At 47.7% G+C, this 13,344-nt stretch overlaps 9 non-coding genes across 9 annotated transcripts; all 9 read left to right on the top strand.

Moving 5' to 3' along the window:
• Positions 1-1,079: 1,079 nt before the first annotated feature.
• Positions 1,080-1,270, top strand: LOC142690234 (U2 spliceosomal RNA). Its single transcript, XR_012859030.1, has one exon. It is a non-coding gene; the product is annotated as a U2 spliceosomal RNA (small nuclear RNA).
• Positions 1,271-2,570: 1,300 nt separating this feature from the next.
• LOC142690233 (U2 spliceosomal RNA) lies at positions 2,571-2,761 on the top strand. Its single transcript, XR_012859029.1, has one exon. It is a non-coding gene; the product is annotated as a U2 spliceosomal RNA (small nuclear RNA).
• Positions 2,762-4,049: 1,288 nt separating this feature from the next.
• LOC142690232 (U2 spliceosomal RNA) lies at positions 4,050-4,240 on the top strand. The gene has a single exon (XR_012859028.1). It is a non-coding gene; the product is annotated as a U2 spliceosomal RNA (small nuclear RNA).
• Positions 4,241-5,516: 1,276 nt separating this feature from the next.
• LOC142690230 (U2 spliceosomal RNA) lies at positions 5,517-5,707 on the top strand. The gene has a single exon (XR_012859026.1). It is a non-coding gene; the product is annotated as a U2 spliceosomal RNA (small nuclear RNA).
• A 1,261-nt stretch (positions 5,708-6,968) lies between these two features.
• LOC142690228 (U2 spliceosomal RNA) lies at positions 6,969-7,159 on the top strand. The gene has a single exon (XR_012859025.1). It is a non-coding gene; the product is annotated as a U2 spliceosomal RNA (small nuclear RNA).
• Positions 7,160-8,424: 1,265 nt separating this feature from the next.
• Positions 8,425-8,615, top strand: LOC142690369 (U2 spliceosomal RNA). Its single transcript, XR_012859149.1, has one exon. It is a non-coding gene; the product is annotated as a U2 spliceosomal RNA (small nuclear RNA).
• A 1,312-nt stretch (positions 8,616-9,927) lies between these two features.
• On the top strand, positions 9,928-10,118 carry LOC142690227 (U2 spliceosomal RNA). The gene has a single exon (XR_012859024.1). It is a non-coding gene; the product is annotated as a U2 spliceosomal RNA (small nuclear RNA).
• Positions 10,119-11,410: 1,292 nt separating this feature from the next.
• LOC142690226 (U2 spliceosomal RNA) lies at positions 11,411-11,601 on the top strand. The gene has a single exon (XR_012859023.1). It is a non-coding gene; the product is annotated as a U2 spliceosomal RNA (small nuclear RNA).
• A 1,249-nt stretch (positions 11,602-12,850) lies between these two features.
• On the top strand, positions 12,851-13,041 carry LOC142690225 (U2 spliceosomal RNA). The gene has a single exon (XR_012859022.1). It is a non-coding gene; the product is annotated as a U2 spliceosomal RNA (small nuclear RNA).
• The last annotated feature ends 303 nt before the right edge of the window (positions 13,042-13,344 follow it).

The raw sequence follows: 13,344 nt of genomic DNA, 5'->3' as shown, positions 1-13,344 counted from the left end.
GGCATTTCACATTGGAACACCTCATTCACCTTCCTTGTCTTCTCTCCGCCCTCCCTTTTAGGTAAGTTAAAGAGCTGCACCTGAGCCAGCCACTGATTGATTGATTGATTGATTGATTGATTGATTGATTGATTGATTGATGCAGCACAACAGTCAAATAGTGGAGTGGAGTAGGGGAACAGCAAACAGCCAATAAAGCAGCCCGCCCGCTCGCCTGCCCGCCACAATGGACCTACCTGTGTACACTAGATGGATGTGATGGAATGTACTGTCGTCCCTACATTTCAAGAAGAAGTAAGAATTGCAGTTGCAACAAAGCCTTGCTTGCCTACAAAGAGAGCAGCAATTTGGATTTGTTACTATGTTACCTAGAAGAATAACAAACTGTGCAAGGATGGAGGTTGTAGGAGCAAGGAGAAGTTGTCTGTAAAGTTGGTGGATGCCTATTTTCCATTTTGCAGTCCCTTGTCTCCCTCTTGTGGCCTCCTGGAGGCAACTAGCTGTGCAAAAAAAAGACAGCCTGGCGGCCGGCTGTTGCAGTGTTGCCCTCTCAGGCAACACTGAGTGACTGACTGAGCCTCACCGTCTTATATAAAGTTCAGACGGAACTTTGCACGTGTCATAGTGGAGCCCTCAGGATTCCAGAGCCAGCTTTCTGACATCATAATGGGGCCTCAGAGATAAAAGCCTGGGCCCAGGCAGTGTTGGTCAGTGCTGCTCAGCAGGCAGCACTGGACTGGACTGGATTACAGCTGATACAAGGTGTGAAGGAACAAGGGGTGGCTGTGGGCATGCACTTGCTGCCGCTGCCAGTGTTTATCTGCATGGCAGCAGGGCATTTGGGCGTTGCCAGGAAGGCGTTTTTATGTAGATTCCTCCTCTTTCAGCACTGCATTGTGGTGCAAGCAAAAGAAGCAAATCCTGTCTGGCTTCCTCTCCGGCCTTTATTCACCTCCCGTGTAGCTGTGAGTGTGTGAGCCTGCAGGGCCCCATGGAATTGCCTAGAAGTAGGCTGAATCGCTGCAAGGGCTGAACAGCAGTATCGGGCAGGCTCGGGCAACGCGCGGCCCGTTCGGGTTATCGCTTCTCGGCCTTTTGGCTAAGATCAAGTGTAGTATCTGTTCTTATCAGTTTAATATCTGATACGTCCCCTATCTGGGGACCATATATTAAATGGATTTTTAGAACAGGGAGATGGAAATAGAGCTTGCTCTGTCCACTCCACGCATTGACCTGGTATTGCAGTATTTCCAGGACCGGTGCACCCTTTCCTTATGTGTTGACTAAAAGCAGATTCCAAAAGTGTTTTTTGTCTTTGCTATTGTTTCTGTCTTTCTGAAGGGATCTCCCCTTTTAATCCCATTATTTCAACACCTGTTGGACAATGCATGAGTGATAATGAGCTCATTGATTAAATGCAATTAATGAATAGATTGCCACCTCTTGTTGTGTGTCGTCTGTGTTTCTGTGTTTCCGGCATTTCACATTGGAACACCTCATTCACCTTCCTTGTCTTCTCTCCGCCCTCCCTTTTAGGTAAGTTAAAGAGCTGCACCTGAGCCAGCCACTGATTGATTGATTGATTGATTGATTGATTGATTGATTGATTGATTGATTGATTGATTGATTGATGCAGCACAACAGTCAAATAGTGGAGTGGAGTAGGGGAACAGCAAACAGCCAATAAAGCAGCCCGCCCGCTCGCCTGCCCGCCACAATGGACCTACCTGTGTACACTAGATGGATGTGATGGAATGTACTGTCGTCCCTACATTTCAAGAAGAAGTAAGAATTGCAGTTGCAACAAAGCCTTGCTTGCCTACAAAGAGAGCAGCAATTTGGATTTGTTACTATGTTACCTAGAAGAATAACAAACTGTGCAAGGATGGAGGTTGTAGGAGCAAGGAGAAGTTGTCTGTAAAGTTGGTGGATGCCTATTTTCCATTTTGCAGTCCCTTGTCTCCCTCTTGTGGCCTCCTGGAGGCAACTAGCTGTGCAAAAAAAAGACAGCCTGGCGGCCGGCTGTTGCAGTGTTGCCCTCTCAGGCAACACTGAGTGACTGACTGAGCCTCACCGTCTTATATAAAGTTCAGACGGAACTTTGCACGTGTCATAGTGGAGCCCTCAGGATTCCAGAGCCAGCTTTCTGACATCATAATGGGGCCTCAGAGATAAAAGCCTGGGCCCAGGCAGTGTTGGTCAGTGCTGCTCAGCAGGCAGCACTGGACTGGACTGGATTACAGCTGATACAAGGTGTGAAGGAACAAGGGGTGGCTGTGGGCATGCACTTGCTGCCGCTGCCAGTGTTTATCTGCATGGCAGCAGGGCATTTGGGCGTTGCCAGGAAGGCGTTTTTATGTAGATTCCTCCTCTTTCAGCACTGCATTGTGGTGCAAGCAAAAGAAGCAAATCCTGTCTGGCTTCCTCTCCGGCCTTTATTCACCTCCCGTGTAGCTGTGAGTGTGTGAGCCTGCAGGGCCCCATGGAATTGCCTAGAAGTAGGCTGAATCGCTGCAAGGGCTGAACAGCAGTATCGGGCAGGCTCGGGCAACGCGCGGCCCGTTCGGGTTATCGCTTCTCGGCCTTTTGGCTAAGATCAAGTGTAGTATCTGTTCTTATCAGTTTAATATCTGATACGTCCCCTATCTGGGGACCATATATTAAATGGATTTTTAGAACAGGGAGATGGAAATAGAGCTTGCTCTGTCCACTCCACGCATTGACCTGGTATTGCAGTATTTCCAGGACCGGTGCACCCTTTCCTTATGTGTTGACTAAAAGCAGATTCCAAAAGTGTTTTTTGTCTTTGCTATTGTTTCTATCTTTCTGAAGGGATCTCCCCTTTTAATCCCATTATTTCAACACCTGTTGGACAATGCATGAGTGATAATGAGCTCATTGATTAAATGCAATTAATGAATAGATTGCCACCTCTTGTTGTGTGTCGTCTGTGTTTCTGTGTTTCCGGCATTTCACATTGGAACACCTCATTCACCTTCCTTGTCTTCTCTCCGCCCTCCCTTTTAGGTAAGTTAAAGAGCTGCACCTGAGCCAGCCACTGATTGATTGATTGATTGATTGATTGATTGATTGATTGATTGATTGATTGATGCAGCACAACAGTCAAATAGTGGAGTGGAGTAGGGGAACAGCAAACAGCCAATAAAGCAGCCCGCCCGCTCGCCTGCCCGCCACAATGGACCTACCTGTGTACACTAGATGGATGTGATGGAATGTACTGTCGTCCCTACATTTCAAGAAGAAGTAAGAATTGCAGTTGCAACAAAGCCTTGCTTGCCTACAAAGAGAGCAGCAATTTGGATTTGTTACTATGTTACCTAGAAGAATAACAAACTGTGCAAGGATGGAGGTTGTAGGAGCAAGGAGAAGTTGTCTGTAAAGTTGGTGGATGCCTATTTTCCATTTTGCAGTCCCTTGTCTCCCTCTTGTGGCCTCCTGGAGGCAACTAGCTGTGCAAAAAAAAGACAGCCTGGCGGCCGGCTGTTACAGTGTTGCCCTCTCAGGCAACACTGAGTGACTGACTGAGCCTCACCGTCTTATATAAAGTTCAGACGGAACTTTGCACGTGTCATAGTGGAGCCCTCAGGATTCCAGAGCCAGCTTTCTGACATCATAATGGGGCCTCAGAGATAAAAGCCTGGGCCCAGGCAGTGTTGGTCAGTGCTGCTCAGCAGGCAGCACTGGACTGGACTGGATTACAGCTGATACAAGGTGTGAAGGAACAAGGGGTGGCTGTGGGCATGCACTTGCTGCCGCTGCCAGTGTTTATCTGCATGGCAGCAGGGCATTTGGGCGTTGCCAGGAAGGCGTTTTTATGTAGATTCCTCCTCTTTCAGCACTGCATTGTGGTGCAAGCAAAAGAAGCAAATCCTGTCTGGCTTCCTCTCCGGCCTTTATTCACCTCCCGTGTAGCTGTGAGTGTGTGAGCCTGCAGGGCCCCATGGAATTGCCTAGAAGTAGGCTGAATCGCTGCAAGGGCTGAACAGCAGTATCGGGCAGGCTCGGGCAACGCGCGGCCCGTTCGGGTTATCGCTTCTCGGCCTTTTGGCTAAGATCAAGTGTAGTATCTGTTCTTATCAGTTTAATATCTGATACGTCCCCTATCTGGGGACCATATATTAAATGGATTTTTAGAACAGGGAGATGGAAATAGAGCTTGCTCTGTCCACTCCACGCATTGACCTGGTATTGCAGTATTTCCAGGACCGGTGCACCCTTTCCTTATGTGTTGACTAAAAGCAGATTCCAAAAGTGTTTTTTGTCTTTGCTATTGTTTCTGTCTTTCTGAAGGGATCTCCCCTTTTAATCCCATTATTTCAACACCTGTTGGACAATGCATGAGTGATAATGAGCTCATTGATTAAATGCAATTAATGAATAGATTGCCACCTCTTGTTGTGTGTCGTCTGTGTTTCTGTGTTTCCGGCATTTCACATTGGAACACCTCATTCACCTTCCTTGTCTTCTCTCCGCCCTCCCTTTTAGGTAAGTTAAAGAGCTGCACCTGAGCCAGCCACTGATTGATTGATTGATTGATTGATTGATTGATTGATTGATGCAGCACAACAGTCAAATAGTGGAGTGGAGTAGGGGAACAGCAAACAGCCAATAAAGCAGCCCGCCCGCTCGCCTGCCCGCCACAATGGACCTACCTGTGTACACTAGATGGATGTGATGGAATGTACTGTCGTCCCTACATTTCAAGAAGAAGTAAGAATTGCAGTTGCAACAAAGCCTTGCTTGCCTACAAAGAGAGCAGCAATTTGGATTTGTTACTATGTTACCTAGAAGAATAACAAACTGTGCAAGGATGGAGGTTGTAGGAGCAAGGAGAAGTTGTCTGTAAAGTTGGTGGATGCCTATTTTCCATTTTGCAGTCCCTTGTCTCCCTCTTGTGGCCTCCTGGAGGCAACTAGCTGTGCAAAAAAAAGACAGCCTGGCGGCCGGCTGTTACAGTGTTGCCCTCTCAGGCAACACTGAGTGACTGACTGAGCCTCACCGTCTTATATAAAGTTCAGACGGAACTTTGCACGTGTCATAGTGGAGCCCTCAGGATTCCAGAGCCAGCTTTCTGACATCATAATGGGGCCTCAGAGATAAAAGCCTGGGCCCAGGCAGTGTTGGTCAGTGCTGCTCAGCAGGCAGCACTGGACTGGACTGGATTACAGCTGATACAAGGTGTGAAGGAACAAGGGGTGGCTGTGGGCATGCACTTGCTGCCGCTGCCAGTGTTTATCTGCATGGCAGCAGGGCATTTGGGCGTTGCCAGGAAGGCGTTTTTATGTAGATTCCTCCTCTTTCAGCACTGCATTGTGGTGCAAGCAAAAGAAGCAAATCCTGTCTGGCTTCCTCTCCGGCCTTTATTCACCTCCCGTGTAGCTGTGAGTGTGTGAGCCTGCAGGGCCCCATGGAATTGCCTAGAAGTAGGCTGAATCGCTGCAAGGGCTGAACAGCAGTATCGGGCAGGCTCGGGCAACGCGCGGCCCGTTCGGGTTATCGCTTCTCGGCCTTTTGGCTAAGATCAAGTGTAGTATCTGTTCTTATCAGTTTAATATCTGATACGTCCCCTATCTGGGGACCATATATTAAATGGATTTTTAGAACAGGGAGATGGAAATAGAGCTTGCTCTGTCCACTCCACGCATTGACCTGGTATTGCAGTATTTCCAGGACCGGTGCACCCTTTCCTTATGTGTTGACTAAAAGCAGATTCCAAAAGTGTTTTTTGTCTTTGCTATTGTTTCTGTCTTTCTGAAGGGATCTCCCCTTTTAATCCCATTATTTCAACACCTGTTGGACAATGCATGAGTGATAATGAGCTCATTGATTAAATGCAATTAATGAATAGATTGCCACCTCTTGTTGTGTGTCGTCTGTGTTTCTGTGTTTCCGGCATTTCACATTGGAACACCTCATTCACCTTCCTTGTCTTCTCTCCGCCCTCCCTTTTAGGTAAGTTAAAGAGCTGCACCTGAGCCAGCCACTGATTGATTGATTGATTGATTGATTGATTGATTGATTGATTGATTGATTGATGCAGCACAACAGTCAAATAGTGGAGTGGAGTAGGGGAACAGCAAACAGCCAATAAAGCAGCCCGCCCGCTCGCCTGCCCGCCACAATGGACCTACCTGTGTACACTAGATGGATGTGATGGAATGTACTGTCGTCCCTACATTTCAAGAAGAAGTAAGAATTGCAGTTGCAACAAAGCCTTGCTTGCCTACAAAGAGAGCAGCAATTTGGATTTGTTACTATGTTACCTAGAAGAATAACAAACTGTGCAAGGATGGAGGTTGTAGGAGCAAGGAGAAGTTGTCTGTAAAGTTGGTGGATGCCTATTTTCCATTTTGCAGTCCCTTGTCTCCCTCTTGTGGCCTCCTGGAGGCAACTAGCTGTGCAAAAAAAAGACAGCCTGGCGGCCGGCTGTTGCAGTGTTGCCCTCTCAGGCAACACTGAGTGACTGACTGAGCCTCACCGTCTTATATAAAGTTCAGACGGAACTTTGCACGTGTCATAGTGGAGCCCTCAGGATTCCAGAGCCAGCTTTCTGACATCATAATGGGGCCTCAGAGATAAAAGCCTGGGCCCAGGCAGTGTTGGTCAGTGCTGCTCAGCAGGCAGCACTGGACTGGACTGGATTACAGCTGATACAAGGTGTGAAGGAACAAGGGGTGGCTGTGGGCATGCACTTGCTGCCGCTGCCAGTGTTTATCTGCATGGCAGCAGGGCATTTGGGCGTTGCCAGGAAGGCGTTTTTATGTAGATTCCTCCTCTTTCAGCACTGCATTGTGGTGCAAGCAAAAGAAGCAAATCCTGTCTGGCTTCTAGCTGTGAGTGTGTGAGCCTGCAGGGCCCCATGGAATTGCCTAGAAGTAGGCTGAATCGCTGCAAGGGCTGAACAGCAGTATCGGGCAGGCTCGGGCAACGCGCGGCCCGTTCGGGTTATCGCTTCTCGGCCTTTTGGCTAAGATCAAGTGTAGTATCTGTTCTTATCAGTTTAATATCTGATACGTCCCCTATCTGGGGACCATATATTAAATGGATTTTTAGAACAGGGAGATGGAAATAGAGCTTGCTCTGTCCACTCCACGCATTGACCTGGTATTGCAGTATTTCCAGGACCGGTGCACCCTTTCCTTATGTGTTGACTAAAAGCAGATTCCAAAAGTGTTTTTTGTCTTTGCTATTGTTTCTGTCTTTCTGAAGGGATCTCCCCTTTTAATCCCATTATTTCAACACCTGTTGGACAATGCATGAGTGATAATGAGCTCATTGATTAAATGCAATTAATGAATAGATTGCCACCTCTTGTTGTGTGTCGTCTGTGTTTCTGTGTTTCCGGCATTTCACATTGGAACACCTCATTCACCTTCCTTGTCTTCTCTCCGCCCTCCCTTTTAGGTAAGTTAAAGAGCTGCACCTGAGCCAGCCACTGATTGATTGATTGATTGATTGATTGATTGATTGATTGATTGATTGATTGATTGATGCAGCACAACAGTCAAATAGTGGAGTGGAGTAGGGGAACAGCAAACAGCCAATAAAGCAGCCCGCCCGCTCGCCTGCCCGCCACAATGGACCTACCTGTGTACACTAGATGGATGTGATGGAATGTACTGTCGTCCCTACATTTCAAGAAGAAGTAAGAATTGCAGTTGCAACAAAGCCTTGCTTGCCTACAAAGAGAGCAGCAATTTGGATTTGTTACTATGTTACCTAGAAGAATAACAAACTGTGCAAGGATGGAGGTTGTAGGAGCAAGGAGAAGTTGTCTGTAAAGTTGGTGGATGCCTATTTTCCATTTTGCAGTCCCTTGTCTCCCTCTTGTGGCCTCCTGGAGGCAACTAGCTGTGCAAAAAAAAGACAGCCTGGCGGCCGGCTGTTGCAGTGTTGCCCTCTCAGGCAACACTGAGTGACTGACTGAGCCTCACCGTCTTATATAAAGTTCAGACGGAACTTTGCACGTGTCATAGTGGAGCCCTCAGGATTCCAGAGCCAGCTTTCTGACATCATAATGGGGCCTCAGAGATAAAAGCCTGGGCCCAGGCAGTGTTGGTCAGTGCTGCTCAGCAGGCAGCACTGGACTGGACTGGATTACAGCTGATACAAGGTGTGAAGGAACAAGGGGTGGCTGTGGGCATGCACTTGCTGCCGCTGCCAGTGTTTATCTGCATGGCAGCAGGGCATTTGGGCGTTGCCAGGAAGGCGTTTTTATGTAGATTCCTCCTCTTTCAGCACTGCATTGTGGTGCAAGCAAAAGAAGCAAATCCTGTCTGGCTTCTAGCTGTGAGTGTGTGAGCCTGCAGGGCCCCATGGAATTGCCTAGAAGTAGGCTGAATCGCTGCAAGGGCTGAACAGCAGTATCGGGCAGGCTCGGGCAACGCGCGGCCCGTTCGGGTTATCGCTTCTCGGCCTTTTGGCTAAGATCAAGTGTAGTATCTGTTCTTATCAGTTTAATATCTGATACGTCCCCTATCTGGGGACCATATATTAAATGGATTTTTAGAACGGGGAGATGGAACTAGAGCTTGCTCTGTCCACTCCACGCATTGACCTGGTATTGCAGTATTTCCAGGACCGGTGCACCCTTTCCTTATGTGTTGACTAAAAGCAGATTCCAAAAGTGTTTTTTGTCTTTGCTATTGTTTCTGTCTTTCTGAAGGGATCTCCCCTTTTAATCCCATTATTTCAACACCTGTTGGACAATGCATGAGTGATAATGAGCTCATTGATTAAATGCAATTAATGAATAGATTGCCACCTCTTGTTGTGTGTCGTCTGTGTTTCTGTGTTTCCGGCATTTCACATTGGAACACCTCATTCACCTTCCTTGTCTTCTCTCCGCCCTCCCTTTTAGGTAAGTTAAAGAGCTGCACCTGAGCCAGCCACTGATTGATTGATTGATTGATTGATTGATTGATTGATTGATTGATTGATTGATTGATTGATTGATTGATTGATTGATGCAGCACAACAGTCAAATAGTGGAGTGGAGTAGGGGAACAGCAAACAGCCAATAAAGCAGCCCGCCCGCTCGCCTGCCCGCCACAATGGACCTACCTGTGTACACTAGATGGATGTGATGGAATGTACTGTCGTCCCTACATTTCAAGAAGAAGTAAGAATTGCAGTTGCAACAAAGCCTTGCTTGCCTACAAAGAGAGCAGCAATTTGGATTTGTTACTATGTTACCTAGAAGAATAACAAACTGTGCAAGGATGGAGGTTGTAGGAGCAAGGAGAAGTTGTCTGTAAAGTTGGTGGATGCCTATTTTCCATTTTGCAGTCCCTTGTCTCCCTCTTGTGGCCTCCTGGAGGCAACTAGCTGTGCAAAAAAAAGACAGCCTGGCGGCCGGCTGTTGCAGTGTTGCCCTCTCAGGCAACACTGAGTGACTGACTGAGCCTCACCGTCTTATATAAAGTTCAGACGGAACTTTGCACGTGTCATAGTGGAGCCCTCAGGATTCCAGAGCCAGCTTTCTGACATCATAATGGGGCCTCAGAGATAAAAGCCTGGGCCCAGGCAGTGTTGGTCAGTGCTGCTCAGCAGGCAGCACTGGACTGGACTGGATTACAGCTGATACAAGGTGTGAAGGAACAAGGGGTGGCTGTGGGCATGCACTTGCTGCCGCTGCCAGTGTTTATCTGCATGGCAGCAGGGCATTTGGGCGTTGCCAGGAAGGCGTTTTTATGTAGATTCCTCCTCTTTCAGCACTGCATTGTGGTGCAAGCAAAAGAAGCAAATCCTGTCTGGCTTCCTCTCCGGCCTTTATTCACCTCCCGTGTAGCTGTGAGTGTGTGAGCCTGCAGGGCCCCATGGAATTGCCTAGAAGTAGGCTGAATCGCTGCAAGGGCTGAACAGCAGTATCGGGCAGGCTCGGGCAACGCGCGGCCCGTTCGGGTTATCGCTTCTCGGCCTTTTGGCTAAGATCAAGTGTAGTATCTGTTCTTATCAGTTTAATATCTGATACGTCCCCTATCTGGGGACCATATATTAAATGGATTTTTAGAACAGGGAGATGGAAATAGAGCTTGCTCTGTCCACTCCACGCATTGACCTGGTATTGCAGTATTTCCAGGACCGGTGCACCCTTTCCTTATGTGTTGACTAAAAGCAGATTCCAAAAGTGTTTTTTGTCTTTGCTATTGTTTCTGTCTTTCTGAAGGGATCTCCCCTTTTAATCCCATTATTTCAACACCTGTTGGACAATGCATGAGTGATAATGAGCTCATTGATTAAATGCAATTAATGAATAGATTGCCACCTCTTGTTGTGTGTCGTCTGTGTTTCTGTGTTTCCGGCATTTCACATTGGAACACCTCATTCACCTTCCTTGTCTTCTCTCCGCCCTCCCTTTTAGGTAAGTTAAAGAGCTGCACCTGAGCGAGCCACTGATTGATTGATTGATTGATTGATTGATTGATTGATTGATTGATTGATTGATTGATGCAGCACAACAGTCAAATAGTGGAGTGGAGTAGGGGAACAGCAAACAGCCAATAAAGCAGCCCGCCCGCTCGCCTGCCCGCCACAATGGACCTACCTGTGTACACTAGATGGATGTGATGGAATGTACTGTCGTCCCTACATTTCAAGAAGAAGTAAGAATTGCAGTTGCAACAAAGCCTTGCTTGCCTACAAAGAGAGCAGCAATTTAGATTTGTTACTATGTTACCTAGAAGAATAACAAACTGTGCAAGGATGGAGGTTGTAGGAGCAAGGAGAAGTTGTCTGTAAAGTTGGTGGATGCCTATTTTCCATTTTGCAGTCCCTTGTCTCCCTCTTGTGGCCTCCTGGAGGCAACTAGCTGTGCAAAAAAAAGACAGCCTGGCGGCCGGCTGTTGCAGTGTTGCCCTCTCAGGCAACACTGAGTGACTGACTGAGCCTCACCGTCTTATATAAAGTTCAGACGGAACTTTGCACGTGTCATAGTGGAGCCCTCAGGATTCCAGAGCCAGCTTTCTGACATCATAATGGGGCCTCAGAGATAAAAGCCTGGGCCCAGGCAGTGTTGGTCAGTGCTGCTCAGCAGGCAGCACTGGACTGGACTGGATTACAGCTGATACAAGGTGTGAAGGAACAAGGGGTGGCTGTGGGCATGCACTTGCTGCCGCTGCCAGTGTTTATCTGCATGGCAGCAGGGCATTTGGGCGTTGCCAGGAAGGCGTTTTTATGTAGATTCCTCCTCTTTCAGCACTGCATTGTGGTGCAAGCAAAAGAAGCAAATCCTGTCTGGCTTCCTCTCCGGCCTTTATTCACCTCCCGTGTAGCTGTGAGTGTGTGAGCCTGCAGGGCCCCATGGAATTGCCTAGAAGTAGGCTGAATCGCTGCAAGGGCTGAACAGCAGTATCGGGCAGGCTCGGGCAACGCGCGGCCCGTTCGGGTTATCGCTTCTCGGCCTTTTGGCTAAGATCAAGTGTAGTATCTGTTCTTATCAGTTTAATATCTGATACGTCCCCTATCTGGGGACCATATATTAAATGGATTTTTAGAACAGGGAGATGGAAATAGAGCTTGCTCTGTCCACTCCACGCATTGACCTGGTATTGCAGTATTTCCAGGACCGGTGCACCCTTTACTTATGTGTTGACTAAAAGCAGATTCCAAAAGTGTTTTTTGTCTTTGCTATTGTTTCTGTCTTTCTGAAGGGATCTCCCCTTTTAATCCCATTATTTCAACACCTGTTGGACAATGCATGAGTGATAATGAGCTCATTGATTAAATGCAATTAATGAATAGATTGCCACCTCTTGTTGTGTGTCGTCTGTGTTTCTGTGTTTCCGACATTTCACATTGGAACACCTCATTCACCTTCCTTGTCTTCTCTCCGCCCTCCCTTTTAGGTAAGTTAAAGAGCTGCACCTGAGCCAGCCACTGATTGATTGATTGATTGATTGATTGATTGATTGATTGATGCAGCACAACAGTCAAATAGTGGAGTGGAGTAGGGGAACAGCAAACAGCCAATAAAGCAGCCCGCCCGCTCGCCTGCCCGCCACAATGGACCTACCTGTGTACACTAGATGGATGTGATGGAATGTACTGTCGTCCCTACATTTCAAGAAGAAGTAAGAATTGCAGTTGCAACAAAGCCTTGCTTGCCTACAAAGAGAGCAGCAATTTGGATTTGTTACTATGTTACCTAGAAGAATAACAAACTGTGCAAGGATGGAGGTTGTAGGAGCAAGGAGAAGTTGTCTGTAAAGTTGGTGGATGCCTATTTTCCATTTTGCAGTCCCTTGTCTCCCTCTTGTGGCCTCCTGGAGGCAACTAGCTGTGCAAAAAAAAGACAGCCTGGCGGCCGGCTGTTGCAGTGTTGCCCTCTCAGGCAACACTGAGTGACTGACTGAGCCTCACCGTCTTATATAAAGTTCAGACGGAACTTTGCACGTGTCATAGTGGAGCCCTCAGGATTCCAGAGCCAGCTTTCTGACATCATAATGGGGCCTCAGAGATAAAAGCCTGGGCCCAGGCAGTGTTGGTCAGTGCTGCTCAGCAGGCAGCACTGGACTGGACTGGATTACAGCTGATACAAGGTGTGAAGGAACAAGGGGTGGCTGTGGGCATGCACTTGCTGCCGCTGCCAGTGTTTATCTGCATGGCAGCAGGGCATTTGGGCGTTGCCAGGAAGGCGTTTTTATGTAGATTCCTCCTCTTTCAGCACTGCATTGTGGTGCAAGCAAAAGAAGCAAATCCTGTCTGGCTTCTAGCTGTGAGTGTGTGAGCCTGCAGGGCCCCATGGAATTGCCTAGAAGTAGGCTGAATCGCTGCAAGGGCTGAACAGCAGTATCGGGCAGGCTCGGGCAACGCGCGGCCCGTTCGGGTTATCGCTTCTCGGCCTTTTGGCTAAGATCAAGTGTAGTATCTGTTCTTATCAGTTTAATATCTGATACGTCCCCTATCTGGGGACCATATATTAAATGGATTTTTAGAACAGGGAGATGGAAATAGAGCTTGCTCTGTCCACTCCACGCATTGACCTGGTATTGCAGTATTTCCAGGACCGGTGCACCCTTTCCTTATGTGTTGACTAAAAGCAGATTCCAAAAGTGTTTTTTGTCTTTGCTATTGTTTCTGTCTTTCTGAAGGGATCTCCCCTTTTAATCCCATTATTTCAACACCTGTTGGACAATGCATGAGTGATAATGAGCTCATTGATTAAATGCAATTAATGAATAGATTGCCACCTCTTGTTGTGTGTCGTCTGTGTTTCTGTGTTTCCGGCATTTCACATTGGAACACCTCATTCACCTTCCTTGTCTTCTCTCCGCCCTCCCTTTTAGGTAAGTTAAAGAGCTGCACCTGAGCCAGCCACTGATT

The sequence above is a fragment of the Rhinoderma darwinii genome (genome assembly GCF_050947455.1).
Source record: "Rhinoderma darwinii isolate aRhiDar2 chromosome 5 unlocalized genomic scaffold, aRhiDar2.hap1 SUPER_5_unloc_33, whole genome shotgun sequence".
Lineage (NCBI taxonomy): Eukaryota > Metazoa > Chordata > Amphibia > Anura > Rhinodermatidae > Rhinoderma > Rhinoderma darwinii.
This window is presented reverse-complemented; position numbering and strand designations above follow the sequence as displayed.